General features: G+C 41.4%; 1 protein-coding gene across 1 annotated transcript in view; it reads right to left on the bottom strand.

The window, feature by feature from the left end:
* Positions 1-21314, bottom strand: part of LIMCH1 (LIM and calponin homology domains 1) — a 319661-nt gene that overhangs the window by 203688 nt on the left and 94659 nt on the right.

Below are 21314 nucleotides of genomic sequence, written 5' to 3'. Positions count from 1 at the left end.
TGTTTTAGAACTTATCTACACAAATTGAGTATCTTAACCCAACAATCTAACATCCAAAGTGCTCGAAATTCTGAGCCTTTTTCAGTATTGACTTGACACCACAAGTGGAAAATTCCACACCTGATGTCATCTGATGAGTCACAGACAAAACACAGGCACACTCCAAATAGTATATAAAATTACCACCAGGCGACATGAATTTCCTGTTTAGACTTGGGTCCCACTCTCAGCATACCTCCTTATGTCTATGCAAATAGTCCAAAATCCTTTCAAAAAATGAAACTCAAAACACTTCTGGTCTCAAGTGCTTCTGAGCAGGAATACTAAATGGGCAAAGTCATCCCCAGGAGACAGCCCAGAACCAACACAGTTCTGCTACATGTTAACAGTGAGTTCTCCCAGGGAGTTGGGTCGGGACTCTAAGGTATGCAGTGGCTAATTTCCCCAGGGAAAATTTCCCCAAAGTGGTTGAAATCAAGTTCAGTTTGTTGCCACTAAACGCAGAGTGGGTGTCCCTAGTCATACTAGCCAGCTCCTACTAAACCCATTTGCATACTCATACTCTTTATTACTCATCTTAGAATATAAACAGTTAACTTAAATGCAGCATTTCAACTCTAGTTATCATTTCTGAATATCTATGACATTAGGGAATTTTATTAACAGATAACTGAAAGCAGTGTAACGTTTTGATACAGCAATGAAGTCACTGTTTGGGACACCCAAATCCTACACTCCAAAAGCTGGGTTCTGTTCTGCATTCAATCTATGCACACTAGGAGGCAGCAGGTCTGCCTCCTTAGGTACCCACCACACAGAGGAAGAACTAACTAAACTCTGCAATCCCAGCTTTGGCCTGGCCCAACTCTGAGAATATTTGGGGAATGAACCTGTGGATAGATGATCTCTCTTCATCCACATTCATACAAGTAAAAAAAAAAATGTTTACATAATGATCAGAAACAGCACAAAATTATATAAACATTTAGATATTCTAAACTTACATATCTTATTCATGAATAGCCAATACCTTAAAAAAAAAAGACACAACTGCCAAAATACTGAATACCGATCACTCTTTCAGACAATGGTTTCTAATGTCCTAACTACAGGTGGACAGCAAAAAGCAAAACCAAGCAACACTTAATTCATTAAAACTGGAAGAAGTCACACTAATTCAAAGATAAACCTCTCCTGAGATTTTAAAATCAAGTGTGGAAATAAGTGTACTTTGGTCCTCCAGTAATACCTGTTTCCCCAAAGTCCAAATACACTCAAAACACATTATTTCTTCCTCCACTGTAGCAGAGCCAAGAATTAGAATAGAAACTAATTCTTCTCAAGTTATTCCAAAGTGACAGAATCTTTAAATAAGTGTGCAGGCAGTTAACTAGGCTGTAGTATATATTAGAGCACAAGGAGAAGAACACGATTGCGCTGCTGGTCTTCGCATGTATTCTCTGGTTTATACAGGAGAAAAAATGCTTACAGCAGCATTTCCCAAAGTGAGCCCCTGTGGACAGTAGCTCAACAGGATGGGAAGAGATGTAATAAGGATGTAAAGGGTCCACGGTAAAGTAAGTGTGTAAATTTTTAACTTTGAGCTTCTCGATTTTAACATAACTGACAATATGTGAATAATTCTCCAGTTAGGACTGAAATTCTGTAGTTCCCAGTCCTTTTGACCAAGACTGTTTTCAGCAAAAGTCTGTGGGGACAGCCCCAGTCCCAACCATTGCAGCTGCCTAGGAAGGGAACCAAAGGGTGGAAAATAATTCTTCTTTCACTTTGCCTTTCATATCTAGTTGGCTAGCTAGCTATTCATCCACCTATCAATACAGCCAGCCATCCATAATCAGGGATAAAAGGCTCTAGTGTGAGTCTTGTGCCCTATGGAACTTGCATTAGAAAGTCTGGCTATCCATGAAGATCTCTAGCTCTGGCCTGATAAGGATACATGCCACTCTCATCCAAACAGATGCATGTGTAAACACACACACACGTGATTTGGCCTTTGCTGTTGGTACATATATGATATTTTTTAAAAATGTGAATAAACTGCCAACAACTAAAAATCAGAAGTCACTACTGAAACATCCGTCAAGGTCTGGGACTGCTTCTTTGAGAAAGGTCAATGGACTAATGACCACATTGTGGCCACAATCATGTCCACCCTCTGCAGAATGCTCCAGATCACAGGGGCACAAAAATATCCCCTGTATGACAATGGCCCAAGTGACTTAACACAACGACAAGAGCATTTGTGCACTGATGCTCAGGAAGATGAAACAGGCAAGCAGTAGCGTGACAGCAAAGACCATGTCTCCCAGTGGGTGGGGATGAGCTCAGAAGACTGCAGTGAAAAGTGGAATGTGTGTGACACAAGGGATGGTCCAGAAATGAAAGCACATGGGTGAAATTGAAGTCAAAAGAAATCAGAGTCTGTATGGCAATATAGACAAGAAACACACAAGTCTGAGTTTTCATTGGAAATTTGGTTGAGGAAAGCAGTGGTCAGGGATTTTAACAATGATGCAGCTTTGAGGTAGCAACAGTATCTAATTAAGCTACTTGGACACAAGTCCAATCTCTTGGGGGACAAACATTAGATATTTCTTAGATCTCCAACCAAGTCATTCCCAAGACAATTTCCACCAAACGCCAGGTGCAAAAGTCATTGTAGCAAAATCCTTGCCAGCTCCAAGGCCTTGGGGTGGCAGGGCTTCCATGAGCCAGCCAGCCAGTTCAAAAATAATTCTGGAGCTTCAGAGATCCTATTACCAAGGAGCAGAAATAGATATTCAATATTAAATATTAAGCATTGTTCCACCCAACTCTTTCCACCATCCTAGAACAATTATTATCAGCCAGATCAAGGTGAGTCAGCTTCTAAAACAAAGCTCCCCCAGGCCCCAAGTCATGATGCACAGAGGTTTAATCATAACATAATAGAAAAATCACTTAGAAAAACATTACAGTATTTTCCTAATGAGAAGTTAGAGCTAACACCCTATGGGGCAAATGTATTTGTTAACTTATATTAAACTCTAAATGTAACTGTCCTATAGATGCTGCTATTTTTCACATAATGGCTGCCTCAAGATTCCTAACCTCAAAACCTCAATCCCAAAACTTGAGTAATTTTCTATCTATGTTTTGAAAAGAATGCCTTGCTTTGGAAAGATTGGTATTTTCTGACACACACCACCACCACCACCACCGCCACCATCACCTTATAAATACACTGGGATCTCTGCACCTCCCTAATCTTTGTACCTCCTTTCTACCTGTAAGCAAGAAAGCAAGAATTGGCTTCTTCTTCCCAAGCAAAATCTCCCAATCCTTCCCTTGTTCTTGCTTCCTTTACCTCTGATCTCCACCCTCTCTCTCCTTACACTGCACACCAAGCTGTAAGGTGGGGTTTTTACAAGCTTTTTATTTTCTGCATGGCATTCTTTTTAAAATTTTTTAAATTAAAGCTTTATTTAAAAGGCAGAGCTACATACACTCCAGTGGACTCACTCCCCACACGGCTGCAATGGCCAGAACAGGTGTTGCCAAAGTCAGGAGCTCCATTCTCAATGACCAGGGCTCAGGTACTTGAGCCATTCTCTGCCACCTTCCCAAGAACAGGAAGCTGGATCAAAGTGGAATACTTGGGACTTGAACTGGTGTCTATCAGGAATGTTGGCCTCACACACAGTAGTTTTATCCACTTTGCCACAATGCCAGATCCCACATGGAAGTCTTGATTCAAAAAAATGTTTTTATAATTATTTATTTTTATTGGAAAGGCAGATCTGCAGAGAGGAGAGACAGAAAGATCTTCCATCCACTGCTTCACTTCCCAAGTGGCTGCAACGGGTGGAGTTAGCTATTCCAAAGCCAAGAGCCTCTTCTGGGTTTCCCATGTGGTTGAAGGGGCCCAAAGCTTTGGGCCATTCTCTACTGCTTTCCCAGGCCACAAGCAGGGAGCTAGATGGTAAGTGGAGCAGCCAGGACATGAACCAGCACCCATTTTGGATCCAAGCACATACAAGATGAAAATTTAGCCATTGAGCCATTCATTGCATCAGGCCCCAGTCTTGATTCAAATTTTTAAAAAAAGATCTCCCACCATCCAGAGCTCTAGTCCAAATTCCTTAGATTGCCAATCAAGGATCTGCTCTCTGAGTCTGTATCTTGTGAGAATTCACCACACATACTCACAGCACTCTGCATTTGTTCATGCTGTTTCCCACCTTTGGATACCCTCACCCTTTGTATCCCATGCCTGTGAAGAAACCTCCAGACACATACTGAAATTTTCCTAACGCATTCATCAGCCTCTATCCTCTTTGGAAAACCATATTTCTCTCAAATTCCTTAAACTCTTCCTGCCCTTGAATGCTTAGAAACAAAACAAAAAAGATGGGATTTATAACCAAAATATTTCAGTTTAACTCCATGTTTCTACCATTGACTGTGATCTGGGGCAGGTACCTCTGCAGATTAGTTCCTTCTTTATCTGTCAAATATGGGCAAATGACAGCGTTGATCACACAGGTGAGTTAGTTAGACTACCTGAGGACACAGGGAAAAGTGTAAATACTCAAACACCTGTAATCCATAAAATGCAATTCATTTCAAGCTATCATTATTATGTGAATGTTTTGTCCCTGGGCCTGAGTAGATTGATTCATTCAGCAATTTCCTGGACATGTAATTTTATGCCTGACATTGTTTTAAACGCTGGGGATATGGTCCCCGATTTCAAAGCACCATCTGGCAGACAAGACAGATAATAAACCCCATAACATATAATATTGCAGCAGATAGTGGTTAACAGCTATGGAAGAAAATAGGCCAAAATGGAAAGTGGCAGGGAATGAATGACTCCTTGCGTTATTCTATACTGAAAGGGTTTCTCTAAGGAAGCAACACACAAGCAGACTGGAATGAAGAGTAGGGGTGATGCTCACTGCTGTAGAAACTGAATTCTCGTGTGCAAAGATCTTCTCCCACTCTGTGGGTTGCTTTTTTACTTTGTTGATTGTTTCCCTTGCTGTACAGAAGCTTCTTAGTTTGACGAGGTCCCATTTGTTTATTCTGTTCTCAACTGCTATTGCTTTTGGTGTCCTTCTTAGAAAGTCGGAACCTACTCCTATGTCTTGCAGGGTATTTCCTACATTTTCTTGCAAGAGTTTGAAGGTTTCTGGATGTAGGTTTAGGTCTTTTATCCATGTAGATTGGATCTTGGTGTATGGTGATAGATGTGGGTCTATCTTTTTGTTTCTACAGGCTATCAGCCAGTTGTCCCAACAACATTTACTAAAGAGGCCTTCCCACTTGCTTGAGTTGTCATTGGTCTTTTTGTCAAAGATTAATTGGCTGTATTTGTGTGGGTTCCCTTTTGGTGCTTCTATTCTATTCCATTGATCTTCCTTTCTGTCTTTGTGCCAGTACCAGGCTGTTTTGATAACCACTGCTCTATAGTATGTCCAGAGGTCCGGGATTGTGATTCCCCCTGCTAACTTCTTATTTTTCAGGATGGTTCTAGCTATTCGTGGTTTTTTGTGTTTCCAGATGAACTTTTGAATCATTGTATCCAGTTCCATGAAGAATGTTTTGGGCAATTTGATTGGAATTGCATTGAAAATGTATATTGCTTGTGGTAGTATAGACATTTTAATGATATTGATTTTGCCTATCCAGGAGCACGGGATGTTATTCCATCTTTTGAGGTTTTGTTCAATTTCCTTTTTAAATAGTTTGTAGTTTTCTTCGAACAGGTCTCCTACGCTTTTGGTTAGATTTATTCCCAAATACTTCATACTTCTCTCTGCTATTTTGAATGGTATCCTGTTGGTTAGATCTTCTTCCATCTTGGTGTTATTTGCGTACACTATGGCTGTTGATTTTCGTTCGTTAATTTTGTACCCCGCCACTCTGCCAAACTCTCGTATAAGTCCTAGCAGTTTCTGTATTGAGTCTCCTGGTTTTTCTATGTATAGGATTGTCATCTGCATATAGTGAAAGCTTGACTTCTTCGTTTCCTATACGTATGCCTTTGATTTCTTTTTCTTGTCTTATGCACACGATATAGGCGATAGGGGGCTAATTTCCAGGATATACAAAGAACTTCAAAACAACCAAAAAACCAAAACAAACAAGCCACTCAAGAAATGGGCACGGGAAATGGGCAAACATTTCACAAAGGAACAAGTCCAAATGGCAAACAAACATATGAAAAAATGTTCCAGCTCCCTGGCAATAAGGGAAATCCAAATTAAGACATCGATGAGGTACCACCTAACACCAGCAAGATTGGCCCACATAAACAAGAACACCAACGACGCTTGCTGGCGAGGATGCGGGGAAAAGGGAACCCTACTCCACTGCTGGTGGAGCTGCAAATTGGTACAGCCTTTATGGAAATCAGTCTGGAGAACACTCAAACAACTCAAAATCTGCATACCATATGACCCAGCAATAGCACTCCTAGGAATATATCCAAAACACCTGTTTTACGACAAACCAACATGCATCCCTATGTTCATTGCAGCACAATCAGTAATTGCAAAAACATGGAAGGAAGCAACCGAAATGCCCATCAGCAGAAGATTGGATAAGAAAGCTTTGGTTCATCTACTCCATGGAATACTACTCAGCTATTAAAAAAAACAAAATGCAGTTCTTTGTGGCTAAATGGGCCCAACTGGAAACTATAATGCTAAGGGAAATGAGCGAATCCCAAAAGGTTAGATACCACATGTTTGCCTTGATTTAACCTATAATTTTGGTTTGGTTGTTATTTTTTGAACCTGTCATTGATACTGTCTCAACCCAGATGTTTCGAAGAATTGAACTTGCATTATTTTTAACATATTGTTTACTCAATACTATGTCAATTAATTCCTTAACGTTGTATATTGATGCTGAGGTTTTGTTGGGGCTTTTAACTGACTGGAACTTTACTCTGTTAGCTCTACCTTTAGACCAGAGAAGGTCTCCCCAAGAGGCCACTGAATTTATCTGGACAATAAGATGCTGGACTTTATGCTAGGTATATGCTTGCAATGAAGGAATCTCAACTGAACTTGAACTGTGGTTATGCAGCAAGGTGGAGGAATCCACTATGGGGGGAGGGGTGTGGGAGGGGTGGGGGGAATCCCCAGTGCCTATAAAACTGTATCACATAATACAATGTTAATAACAATTTAAAAAAAAAGAAAAAAGAATTCATTAGCAATGGATGATACCCAGTATTTATTCCTTTTGTCTGTCTTATCCAAGATTGTCCTTGTTTTCTAGATCAAAGCAAGTCCACTTGCATTTGACTTTGTCATATTTTTGAGGAAAGTGATGCTTTAGCTAGAAATAATATGGTGAAATTTTTGAGTGTGTCCATAAGATGACAACTCTATAGCCAGCAGATTCTTTGCCTCATTTCAGTAGAGAACAGACTATAGTTTTCACAAAGCCTCTATTCTATATCATATGGAATTTCTAATATTTAATTAAACCTGCCGATGTTTTAGTTCATCTGCTATCAGAAGGGTCTCACCCTGTATGAGCAGCTGTTTGAGGAACTGATCAACACCGGGCATGTGCAAGACTAGTGATGTCTAGGTCTGCTACACGTGCCCAACATGCAGTGTTTATGTGCCAGAAATGTCGCAAGGCTTGCCACACTCAGCCATGAGTCAGGCAGCTCTGACCAAGAGGGGATGGAGCCTCGGAGGACTGGTACAGCATCTTGCTGCCTGGGTATTCCACTCTCATTGTTGCCTCCGAAATGTTTGTTACTGCAGATCTTTCTCACACTCACTGGCCCAGATGTTTGCTGACTCCATGGGCTAGTATGTGTGGTCAGCGAGCCAAAATCCAACTGGAGAGAATGCTGCTTGTGACCATGAACGTCTGTTAACTCAGGCTTTTAGGGTCACCAGGGGAGGGGACAGTACAAGGATCAGTAAGTGAACAATTTCTAGCCAGAGCACAAACAATGGATTTGGTTTCCACAGGTTGTGCTGGTGGTGACAACATAAGGTCATCTGAAAGGTGGCATGGAGCTGGAGTTTCATGACAGTCACCTTTCATGAAGGGTTATGCTAAAATTGTTTCAGAAGATATATGGCAGGTTTAACTTTGGAGTGTCCAGTTACTTCACAACCTTTCCTGATAAAGCGTCTTAAAACTTGACATAGTTTCTACACCACAATGTTCTTTCCAATGCCACATTCTTTCTCCTGAAATTTATGGAGCAGTGTGCATTTCCTCCTCCACTTCTCCTTCCTTGTCCCACCTCTTTCTTCCTGCCGTCCTTATGCAACAAGGTGGAGGAATCCACCATGGGGGGAGGGGTATGGGAGGGGTGGGAGGAATCCCCAGCGCCTATAAAACTGTACTACATAATACAATGTAAGCAACAATAAAAAAAAAAAAAAAAGAAACTGAATTCTCAGACGAGAAAACTAAAAGTTCAAGACCTACAGGTGGGTATGAGCATGACATTCCTGAGAGAGAAAAGGGCAGGTATGGATGGAATGTAGCTCAAGAGGGTGACAGATGGCAAGGCAAAGGCAGAGAGCAGCTGAAAGCTTTCATGGCACTAGTGTGCCCTGCAGAACTTATTTTCAGTAATATTCAAAGCCACTACACATATAGAAAGCTTTGATGTGATTTGATTAAAATTCCTAAAAATTACTCTGGCCATTATACAGAGAAGGGGAAAGACACGCGGGGAAGAGGAGGCCAAGACTGAAGACAGGAAGATCCACGGAACCCATGTGTGTGGTTAGTTGCAACAGACGGCAACTTGGGCCAGTGAGGTAGCTGAGAGGGTAATACATGTGGGTACACGCAAGGCTTATTTTTAGAGTTAGAGGCCAAAGGTTTGCTGGTTTACTAACCAATTGTGAGATATTAGCAAAGCAGAAGAGTCTCTACATTCTTACTTTGAACAGGATGCTTAGTGGTGCAAACTACTAACTGGGGAAGAGTTGGAGAGGAACAGGTTTGGGAAGAAAATTCAAAAGCTATTTACTGTTTTTCTGTTATGATTGAAATGGCCACATGATAGCCAAGTGAAGATACTGAGGAAACAGATATAATACAGCTCAAAAGAAAGGAAAGTTAAAGACATATGGGGCTCTCCAATGAAGTCATAAAGATGTGTATTATGATATAAAACTGTGAGTGGATTTTGACATATTTGTACCAAAATAAACTTGCCTTTTAATTCCATTTTCCATTAATTTTTTAAAGTACCCTCACATATGTGTTTACGATCAGAGACCATTAGATAAACTCATATATGAAGTCTGTACAACATAAGACTGAACCTTGGAACTAACCACGATAAAATGTCAGGGTAGACAGGAGTAACAGGATAACCTCCTGTGGTAGAAGGTCAGCTTTGAGATGAGGCTGTCCTAGAAGCCATGGGAAAATAAATGTTGGAAGAGCAAAGTAGTTTATGGACTAATGATATTGAAAGGATATGTAAGATGAGAATTAGGATTCAGGCAATAGGTAAGCAATTTTATAGAATGGTGGGGAGAAATGTACACTGGGATGGACAAGTTGAGAGAACAGAGCCAACCCTTCAAACAAGTAGATAAGGAGAAGCAGTTAGAGATGGATGCATACTTTAGAAAGACACATGCTAAAGGGATGATGTAGGAGAGAAGGAAAAGTAGGCTGATGTAGATGCTGAGGTAAGAAAATAGAAGGATGACAATGACAGGGGTAAAGAGTGAAACCCTGATGAAAAGGAAGGATGCAGAACACAAGGGCAATGTGTAGCCAGACATGAACAAGGAAAGAGCATGCTTGTGAACCAAGAAAGACAAGACATAGCACAGATAGAGGGTAGATGGTACATGTCTGGGTGGGAAGTGGGCAAGTCCCTTTAGATTGCTTTGAAAAGTCATAGATTGAGGGAGAACAGGAAAGGTTGAGTTGAAGGTTGGAGGAGGGAAAGGAATAGGAATGGGGAGAGGGACCTGACATCAGCAGTGGATCAACATCGGCTGCTCACTGGCTGTTCCCTTCATCCTCCCACTCCAGGCTCTCTTCAAAGACCACTGACAGCTCTGTGGATGTTATCCATGAACATGGTAAAACTGCTTACTGATGAGCATGATGGCTTCAAGAAGCTCAAAACCTGGCAGCCACAAGATTCAAAACCAGCAACAAGTAATCCTCAGAAAGGTTGTTAAAACTAAAAGAAAAGCTTCTCTGGGCGATGTGCTGCAGACCATGCCCTGGACACTAGAAAACATGCCTTTGGCTGCAGGCCTGGCCAGCAGCCCATATCCACCGTCACCTTCATCTCTCATTTTGACAATTACATGGGAGTCATTGACGGACAAGACGTTTCAGTGAAACAACACTTTAAAAGGTTTGGAATTTTATCACCAACTTAAAGAGAGGGCAGAAAATAGATTAGCTTATGACTATACGATGACTTTTGAATTGTGACCATACTCGTACTTCCTGAGTAGTACAAAGAATCACAGAGGTAGAGAAGCACCAGTTACTCAAATTCAGTCACCTTTGTTTCTATTATAGGGGATGGTGATTTAAAATACCAGTATCAGCGGTTGACACGATGACTCAGTGGCTGAGTCGTCACCTTGCAACTCTGGGGATCCTATATGGGCATTGGTTTCTGTCCCAGCTGCTCCACTTCCCATCCAGCTCCCTCTTTCTGGCCTGGAAAAGCAGCAGAGGATGGCCCAAAGCCCTGGAACCCAGCACCCATATGGGGGATCTGCTCAGCTCTGCTTATTGCAGTCATTTGGGGAGTGAATAAGCAGATGCAAGATCTTTCCCTCTGTTTCTCCTTCAGATCTGCTTTTCAAATAAATAAATTTTTAAAAATAATAGTAAAATGTCGATATCCATTTATGATTTTCTAACTCCTAAAAGGCCCATTGAATATTCTGTTTTCTGGTAGACTTACAAGCTATACAATGCCTTCTGACCTTCTAAGAACATAATAGAACATAATCCCTTGTGTGAGAGCCATAAAGTCTGTGTGCCAGGTCTGAATTTTCCAAAGTCAAAACTAATATACCAAATTGTAAGACACTAAACTGGCTCAAACATGTACTTGTATACCCATGTATATAGCAGTATTTTCATAACAGCCAAAGCAGGAAAGCATTCCAAGGCGTTTCAACAGACTAAAACATCAACAAAATGCATATACATAAAGAGATACCATTCAGTCTTAAAAAGGAATGAAATTCTGACATAAATTACAACATCAATAAATTATTAATGTATACATAATGTTAAGTGAAAGCAACCAGTTATAAAACAACAAACATATTGGGCCCAGCAAGGTAGCCTAGTTGCTAAAGTCCTAGGCTTGCATGTGCCAGGATCCTATATGAGCAGTGGTTAGTGTCCCGCTGGCCCCACTTCCCATCCAGCTCCCTGCTTGTAGTCTGAGAAGGCAGTCGAGGATGGCCCAAGGCTTTGGAACCCTACACCCACTTGGGAGACCCAGAGGAAGCTCCAGGCTCCTGGCTTCCAATCCACTCAGCTCTGGCTGTTGTGGCTGCTTAGGGAGTGAATCAGCGGATAGAAGATCTTCCCCTCTCTCTCCCTCTCTCTCTGTCTTTCTAATAAAAATAAATAATAAATAAATCTTTTTTTTAAATGACAAATGCATTGTTATCCCATATGTAAGAGGTACCAACAACAGTCAAGTTCAAAAGGACACAGCACAGAATGGTGATTTCCTCAAGCTGGTGAGGGAAGGAATGAGGAGTTACAGGCCAGTAAGTACAGAGCATCAGTAGAAAATGATAAAAAGAATCCTGTGATAGATAGTAATGATGGCACAGTGACGTGAAAGCACTTGGCCTGACTGACATGTATGCTTATAGAAGACTGAACTGGTCAGTTTTACATGTGTATTTTACCACAGTTAACAAAGGTCACGATTTTAACGGAGGTTAATAGCAACAAAAATGATATCCTGAAAATCTATGCTAAACAACCTGAAAAATAACATAGAAGCTCTCCAAAGTTCAAAATGACCAGGAAATGAATATAGGAATGAATCAGAACGCTATGTAGATGGCTGAAGGGAAAAGAAGATGAATCGTTCTCCTTCTGAGTAAATGATCTCACTGAAAATTTTCAATGAGCTTATAGGCAGGTTGGTGACTTTCAAGATGCCTTACTCATTCTCTGAGCTGAGGCTAAGGTATTGGATCTCATCACTCCTCCCCTCTCCTCCCCTTTCCTCTCCTTTTCATAAAGATTTACTATTTTATTGGAAAGGCAAATTTACAGAGAGAAGGAGACAGAAAGATCTTCTATCTGCTGGGTCACTCTCCAAATGGCCACAATAACCAGAGCTAAACCAATCTGAAGCCAGGAGCCTGGAGTTTATTCCAGGTCTTCTATGGGGATGCTGGGTCCCAAGGATTTAGGCCATCCTCTGCTATCTTCCCAGACAGCAAGCAAAGAGCTGGATTGGAAGCACGGTATCCAGGACAGGTGAATTGGATCCTAGATGGGACACTGGTACTTCAGGCAGGCAACCATGCAGTTGAGCCATTGCATTAGGCCCCAGAATTGGATGTTTCTAAGCCTTAGTAATTTGTATAAATCTGGATGGACGAGGAAGTAAACTTTATCATTTAGTAAACAGGAACTGACTGGGTTTTTCAATCCAACTGCACATTACATTACCTAAAACTATGGCCCAATCAGAGACTTCATTGTTCTGTTTGTCATCCCATCACGGATCCATCAAGCAGATTTCAAAGATGAAAGAAACATGGGGGCAGGGACTCACCCCTATGAAACTGGCTCATAGCTGAAATTCCAAAGAGGAAGCAATGTGGGCAGGCATTCAGCAGATAGGATAATCAACCACACCCCACATCAGAATACCTGTGTTTGATTCCTAGTCCCAGCTCTTGAGTCTGTCTGCTTATGCAAACCCCGAGAGGCAGTGGGGATGTCAGCTGGGTTCCTGTCACCACATGGGAGACCTTAACTGAGTGCCCAGCTCCAAGCTTTTTTTATTTCCTGTCTCAGACCATTCACTGACTCCATAAATATGTATATGAGCCTGAGACTGTGCTTGATCCACAAAATGTGAAAGGGAGGCAATGGAGGGGGAAAGATGGTTGTCAAATAATCAGGCACAGTACAAAACTAGAACTGCTATAAATGCCCAAAATGGAAAAACATGCAGGAACAAGAAAGCCTAAAATGAGTCTAGACCTACCATAGAAAATGGCCAGGCCCAACATGGTAGCCTAGTAGCTAATGTCTTCACCTTACATGCACCAGGATCCCAGCTGCTCCACTTTCCAGCCAGCTCCCTGTTTGTGCCCTAGGAAAGCAGTCAAGAATGGTCTAAAGCCTTGGGACCCCACACCCATGAGCAAGAGACCCAAAAGACGCTTCTAGCTCCTGGTTTCAGATCGGCTCAGCTCTGGTCGCTGTGGCCACTTGGGGAATGAACCAGCAGGTCTTTCCCTCTGTCCCTCCTGTCTATAAATCTGCCTTTCCAATAAAAAGATAAATTTCAAAATAATAAGAATAAAAGGCCCCAGAATTGAGATCTGAAGCATGAGTAGTAGGTGTGGAAGTAAACAGAAGGAGCTTTCCAAGAAGGAGAATGGTAGGGCGCAGCCCACTTGAGGGAAGGCCCATAGGAACCCTGGGTGACAACAGGAAGATGACAACTCAGAGAGCAAGGGCAAACCCAAGCCGACACCTGTTAAGGGTGGGGCAAGCTGGACAAAGATCAGCAGGTGGCACATGGGGCACTTAGAAGTGTCTTCAAACCCAGGAAAAATAAAAATCTGTGGACCAGTTTTAAGCAGAGTTGGGGGGGGGGGTGACAAAATCATATGTGGATTTCAAGAAGATCCCATTGTAAAAAGAAAGGATTGGGAGAAGGGAGGAGGTAGGGCATGAATATAAAACACAGAGAGGATGCTTTTTTACAAAGCCCTAATGGGAAATGATGTCACAATGAATTGTACATTCCTACCAACTTATTTTTCTAGTTTTAATTAGCTAATTAATTATCATTTATGTATTCGAAAGACAGGCAGAGACGGAGAGTTACTGTCTGTGGATTCACTCCCCAAATGACTTCTTCTATTGAGTTGCAGCTGAAGCCAGGAACCAGGAACTCAACCAAGCTTTCCCATGTGAATGGCAGTGACTCAAATACTTGAGCCATCACCACTGTATTCCAGAACCAGCATTGGTAGGAAGCAGGGGTAGGAACCAACTCCAGGCATGCCAGTAGGGGACAGAGGTATCTTAAATATTAGACTAAACACCTGTTGCTAGCCACTTAATTTTTAAGTGTCCAGGTTTATTTATCACACATCTACTAGAGAAGGTAAATCATTGGATTTTTCTCATCTTCTCCTGTGCTAGTCCTTAAATACAGATGAAGACACTTTCTGCTAAGGGCTGAGATGGGCACATAATATGTTAGGTGTCATGAAAACAGAGGTGATGTCTAGGAAGTCAATTGTCTCTAGATGTGAAACAGCTGACACCTAGGTCACCCTGCCCAACCTCTCCAGGAGGCCCCTGGAGTATGGGCAAAGTTTTCATAGCCTTTTGGAAGTATACATTTCCTCTGTGTGCCCAATTCATTTCCTGTGTGCATAATCCACTTTGGGTTGTTTCACAGTAAGTGGTTGTAGACACCCAGGAGATAATTGGTTCAATATTGAGGTGGTTCAAAATCTTGAGTCCTACCCAAGCAGTCTTATCCCAAGATAATTAGGAGTTGTGCCTATGCTGGCACTCAAAACAGCTTCGGCCTTTCCCATACTACAAACTACACTTAGGAGACCAATGAGTGCTATTAAACCTATGTTCACTGATTTCATGTGAAGATGGAATTTCAATATAAACTCTAAAAAAGTAAAAGGTCTATTAAATTTCCAGACAATTACAGGCAAAGAAAAATGCTGCCTTTTGCTGGCTCTATTAGTTTTTTTCATGAAGAAAAAAAAAGGCCAAACAGACTTTTCCTCTTTTATGTTTCATATCCAAGCCAAGAGCCAACAAACACTGGTATTTACTCCAATGCTAATAAAAGTAAATTACTTTGTGGTTTTTGGGTCATTGTTATAAAACTTGTGCTCCTTTTAGTTTATGTTATGTACAAAAGTTCAAAATTTTAAGATGCATCCAGCACCAACTGATGACTTACGTATGCTTTTCTAAGTGATTCAAAGCATTTTTTTAGTTTATGTTTTACTTCTGCTTTTCAATGCCAAATGCACTCATGGTTCCTGTGGGATTCTTTTTCTTCCAATTTTTGTCCTACGTGATGTTAGGATTCTTTTCTTTTCTTTTTCTTTTTTTCCCCCTCTTCTTGAGATGTCTCCTGGATTATCATCTACTGAAGGAGTAAGTCAAACTTACAAGAAATCGCATTAGCAAGGGAAACTCTCAACTGTAAGTTACCTACAAAGATTCTTTTCCAGAAGAATGGAATCTAATGGATCCCTGTTGCAGTTGCCTTTTTATTTTCTGAAGGATACAAGTCAACTGAGACCAGCACAACTTGAAAAGGACATTCTAGGACCTAATGCACAGATGCCAAACACACCACCCTTTCCCAAATCCATCAAGTCCCCACACCAGATGCTGGAGCAACACACACTCAAAGTTCAGCATTCTTTCCAGTCGGTCTTTCCATCAGCCAGATGCTCAAGTCGACAGATCCACATACAATTATTTATCATACACAGGGAACTTCACAGACCTGCACAGCAGCCCTTCGGCAACACTGGCCAAAATGCTAAATAGGCTGGTCTCCTGTAAGCTGTCCAAAAACATGCTACTGATTTAGACAGTCCTGCAGAACAATCCATCATGCTCTAGGTCCCGATGAAGGGCTGTGTGATGCACATATTCCTTTCATTCGGCTCTTAATTAGGTCTGAGCACTTTCCTCCTTTATGTTTTTAAGCTTAGGTAATCATTTCCATTCAAAGCAAAGGGACAACATGTGAAGGGGAAATGCCACTTAGGCTAACATCTTGCTGACGGGCTTCACAATTCTAACTCCTTGGGGAAAAAAATCCAAATTAGGTTGAGGGTCTTCCAGCTTTTAAGAGACTGCCAAGCTTTCAAGAACCTAGCACAAATCAGAGACCAATCATCAAAGCAACCCAATAAGCTCTGTCTCTCCTTTTTGTTATTCTTAGGGCAAGCTGGTCACAGATGTGTGAGGGAAGTTATCAATAAGCTAAGATGGTGCCCTCTGCTCAAATGATACAGGCAGAAAATGCAGCTTTATAATCATCTTTGGCATCCACAGGTTGGTTCAACTCCCCCCTCATGGATACAGAAATCCATAGATGCTCAAGTGCATTGCACAACATGGCATAGCATTTACATATAACCTATGCATATTCTTCCCTCCCCATATTGAAATATTGTCTGTTTAGAGTATTAAACATAATGTAAATGCTATGTAAATAGTGATTATGCTTTATTGCTTAGTGAATAATGACAAAAATGCACATGTTCAGTTCAGACACAGTACAGAACCCAGCAATGCTAAGGGACGCCATAACATCTATATGGAGTCACAGACCCACCGCTTCTCAGACACATCTGTAATTTTCTTTCATTTTACCTCTTTTTAAAATAAAAAGCAATCAAAATTGTGCAACTCACAATACAGCCAATGAGGCAAAAATCTTTGTAGTCATTTTAAGCAATCAAAGAAATAGATTCAGACACCTCACACCCAGCACTGCTGGGACCTGAAGGACAGAGCATGGCTAACCTCATGGATTGTGGAAACAGATGCCAAGCTATGAGCCCCACTTACCCACTTTCTAAATGCTGGCAAGTAAACATTGCACGCATCAGTTTCCTCATTTGTAAACTGGAGAAACCACAGTGCCTCCCTAATAACGCTTTTGTGAAGATCCAACAAATGAATTGGTATAGAGGGAGTACGAGTGCTTAGAAGAGGGGGTGACATATGGTGACCACTCTACATATATTCTCTATTTCCACAAAACCATAACCACACCAGATTACCACAGTTTGAGCAAATGGAAGAAAATTAGGATGAAGAAAGTCACTGGAAGATGACTTTTCAAAAGAACAGCATATCCCCGTCACTCTCCGTGCAGTGCCTGTCACATGGGTTGTAGGGGAGCTGGGACAGCAGGGAACTCATACTAACAGCCTTTCCTAGCCATCATGTAAGTCACACCGGCTCCTTACATCAGTCAACCACACCGACTAAAGTTAAAAGGCTTATCTACAAAAGGAAAGACCAAAAGGACACAGCTACTGAGCTGCTCCTAACAGCCAACCAATGAACCAAGCGGAATGATGGGTAGCAGAGGATACAGGAACTAAGACCAAGGCTGAGCTGTAGCCTACTAGCCCTTTGTAGTCACTAGTTCTGCACCAATAGAGTCAACTGACAATTAATCAAAAAGACTCAGGGAGAAAGGACATCTGTAATTAAACTTGCACAGGCTTTGCTCTTGTCATTATTTCCCAAACCATGCAGTACAAAAATGATTTACAGAATTTTGATTTTGTCTTACGTAGTATATATAAGTCATCTAGAGAGGATTTAACGTAGAAGAGAATACATGTGTGGGTTTTATGCAAATACGACCCCATGTTAAGTAACTTAAACCTGCATGATATTTGACATCCTGAGGGGTCCCTGGAACCTGTGCGTAACTGAGAATGTTCCAGCAACACTGGGATCCCACTACATCCAAACGGGCTACCCTGATACAGGAACATAAACCTGTCCAGACATAACCTTGGCTCCACTATAAACCTGAATGATAAAGATCTTGTTTTCTGATTGCCATGGTCAAAGTCAGCTTTGATCAACTGAAATACTTAACTTTATTAAATATTAGCTCAAAAGCATGATAGAAAAAAGTATTTGTGTAACTTGAGGGCTGGCTAGTTCTACAAACTCATCCAGAAGCAAAAACCCGCCTCTCCAACAAGGCTCCTGCCTTAATGTAGATCTAGAACCACCTCCCTGCCCCTTGCTTTCCTCTTTCTTTGTGACCTCAGCCGAGATTTGTTTGTCCTTCCCCTCTTCTATCTCAGTTCTCCTGTCCCAGTGTAGCCACCATTTCCTGTCTTCCACTCACTAAACCTCTCAGAGTATCCAGGATGGAGTCAGCATTTGCATCATTAACAAGTTTGCCACCCAAATGAGATGCTTACTCGAGTGTAGTTGATATATTCCTTAAAGAATCCATGCTGGATCTTTCATGCAGAATGCCCAGGGTCTATCATAGTGTTGAGCACAAAACAAGTGCTCTCAGGGGCAGACACAATGGCTTAACTGACTAATCCTCTGCCTGCAATCCCATACAGGTGTTGTTTGTGTCCCACCTGCTCCACTTCCCATCCAGCGCCTGCTAATGTCCTGGGAAAGCAGTAGAGGATGGCCCAAAGCCTTGGCATCCTGCACCTGCATGGGAGGCCTGAAAGAAGCTCCTTCCTCCTGGCTCCTGACTTTGCATCAGTTCAGCCCCAGTTGTTATGGTTATTTGGGAAGAGAATCAGCAAATGAAAGTCTTCCCCTCTCTTTCTCTCGTTATAAAACTGCCTTTTCAGGTCCTGGTACAGTATCATGGAAGATAGTCTTCACCTTGAATGTGCTGGGATCCTATATGTACACTGGTTCTAATCTCAGCACCCCATTTCCCATCCAGCTCCCTGCTTGTGGCCTGGGAAAGCAGTCAAGGATGGCCCAAAGCCTTGTGACTCTATACCCATGTGGGAGATCCAGAAGAGGTTCCTGACTCCTGGCTGATACGGCTGCTTGGGGAGTGAATTCGTGAACAGAAGATCTTCCCCTTACTCTCCTCCTCCTCTCTGTATATCTGACTTTCAAAACAAAAGCAAAATAAATCTTTTTTTAAACTGCCTTTCCAGTAAAAATGAATACATTTTTTTAAAAGTGCTAAAAATATTTTTATACAATGGACAAATTCATGGCAACTTCAACTCTTACAAAGATTTGGTTGTTGGAATCTCCATTTAGCAAGTGGGAGGCCTTTCCGCTGACTTTCTGCTTTATGTCAAATCTCACCTGCATCACACACTGTGCTTGCATTTCCTAATGTCAAAAAGCTCCCTAGTGGTAGGGTCAGTTTCCTGGCCATCCTTTCACTTTGGATGAGACTCTTACCATCTAAAACTACTTCTCATTTCCAACAAGGCTTCCACTCACCCCTGTTCTCTTGACCTGTCACTTATAATAACTCCTCAAGGTCAGTATTATTATCTCCATGGTACAAATAATAATAAGTTGACAAGCAACTTAAACAGGGTCAACTATGGAGAGCATAAGTGACTCAATATCCCTTAAAAATGCATGCAAATTCACACAAACTCATTCCACTGCAATATACTATTCTGACTCTCTTGTACTCCCCTAGAGTCTCAGGAGAAAGCACAGAGCTCTCCAGAGATAGATGGTCCCTGTTGCACTCACACCAGCCAGGTGAGCCCCTGTAGGCATTTGGGGAGTGAACCAGCAGATGGAAATCTGTCTCCTGATCTCTGGATTCTCCCTCTCTATCTCAATCTCTCTCTCTTTTTCTCTCAAATATACATAAATAAATGTTAAATGGATAAATAACAACAAAACTAGAATATAGAGAGAACAGTCAAAAATGAAGACTTTTGAAATGGGGAACTTTATAGAAAGAAACGAAAATAAAGTTCTCTGGAAACAGCATGCAACTATTTATAAAGTTGATATTAAATCAAATTTTAAATAGACCTATAGAGGCATTTGGGGATAGAGCTGGGGTAGGAAAAACACTAACCACATATGTAAAGGAAGTACGTAACTCAGCTTGGCTATAGGGAAGGAGAAAGTGGGAGCCAAATCTGGGAAAATGAGTTAAAGCTGAGAGTCCTTTTGTGACTGTCAGGCCAAGGACATCGTACACTGTGTTTCTGTTTTTACTGCTAAGCAAGCACAGTAACCAGAGAAGATGGTGTGTTATATAGCAACAACTAATTGACAAAGGCAGTATCTACTCTCTGCTTTCTGCTTTCGCATATCTCTCACACAACTGCAACACTGCTCAAGGACACACAGTATTAGTTCAATGCTAGGTCAATCTAATAATAAAGCAATATTGTCTGACAAATTGCTTAAGCCTAGGCATAGCACTTGTTGCACCTGGGGAACTTGTGGTTCTTCCTTTTAGAGAGAAAACATCACCAAAACAAAGAATAAAGTATGTGCATGCACACACACACACATTAAAGAATGATACAGATTTTTGGAAAACAACTGGATCATCCACATTTTCCTTGTGAATTAGCTATATAGTATGAGCCCTAAAACAAAAGTTGACATAAACATAAAATATAAGATGGATGTGAGATACAAAGCTAGCTTCATTTCCAAAAACTGGCTATTAAAACTTAGGCTGCTATTGAGTCATACGTTTTATGAACTCAAACAGGCCAAATAAAAGATATTGATCTAGATACTCCACTGGTATTACATAAACCTAGTCAGGTCTCCTCTCCCAACCAAGAAATACATCTCAGATCCAGGAGCTAAATAAATGTAGAAATCAAGGAATTCTAAAATGCATTCTAACCAGATGAGATAGTTTATTATTTTTTCCAATGGAACAAGCAATGTTCTACATGTTACCATCAGGTTCAAAAGGACTTCCACTTGGCTGGAAAATTGGAAACCTGGAAAACCTTTCCAAGAGTAGACTGCCCACATTAGTCACAACTTGGGGCCTGAAAAGCATTGACATGAATGCTTGTGCTGAGTCAAGCAACCAAATACACAGATCCTTGTTAGCAGTGTTGCAGCAGCTGCCAGAGGAAACAATTTCAGGCAGTGGATAAAGTAAATCTAGAAACCATGTAAACAGACGATGCCAACATGATGGAAATAACTGAGCAATTAAGTCATAATATTAGAAACTGATTTGAATAAACAGTAAAGATCAGCTGCAGCTGACCTTGTACCCAGCAGGACTAAAGCAGTGCCCTTTTCCACTCCCAACTCTGTTCCCCACTCTCTCCCTATCCCTCCCCCCACAAAAAAAAAACCCACCCTCAGTCAGAAGAACCCAAACTAATCAGTGTCACCACCCCAACCTATCCAACCCCACTCTCTCTGCCCTGTGGCCGGTTCATCTTATCACTTCTGGCTCACCCCTGCCCTTTCATAATTATGGGGGACACACTCAGATGTGCTCAACCAGAATTTGCTCACAATATTGTCTGGCACATTAAATAAGAAATTAAATCATTCTTTTTTAA

The sequence above is a fragment of the Ochotona curzoniae genome, unplaced genomic scaffold (assembly GCF_017591425.1).
Source record: "Ochotona curzoniae isolate NIBS_2020 unplaced genomic scaffold, NIBS_Ocur_1.0 scaffold_4505, whole genome shotgun sequence".
NCBI classification, from domain to species: domain Eukaryota; kingdom Metazoa; phylum Chordata; class Mammalia; order Lagomorpha; family Ochotonidae; genus Ochotona; species Ochotona curzoniae.
The sequence above is the reverse complement of the archived record's forward strand: the minus strand, read 5'-3'. Positions and strand labels throughout refer to the sequence as shown.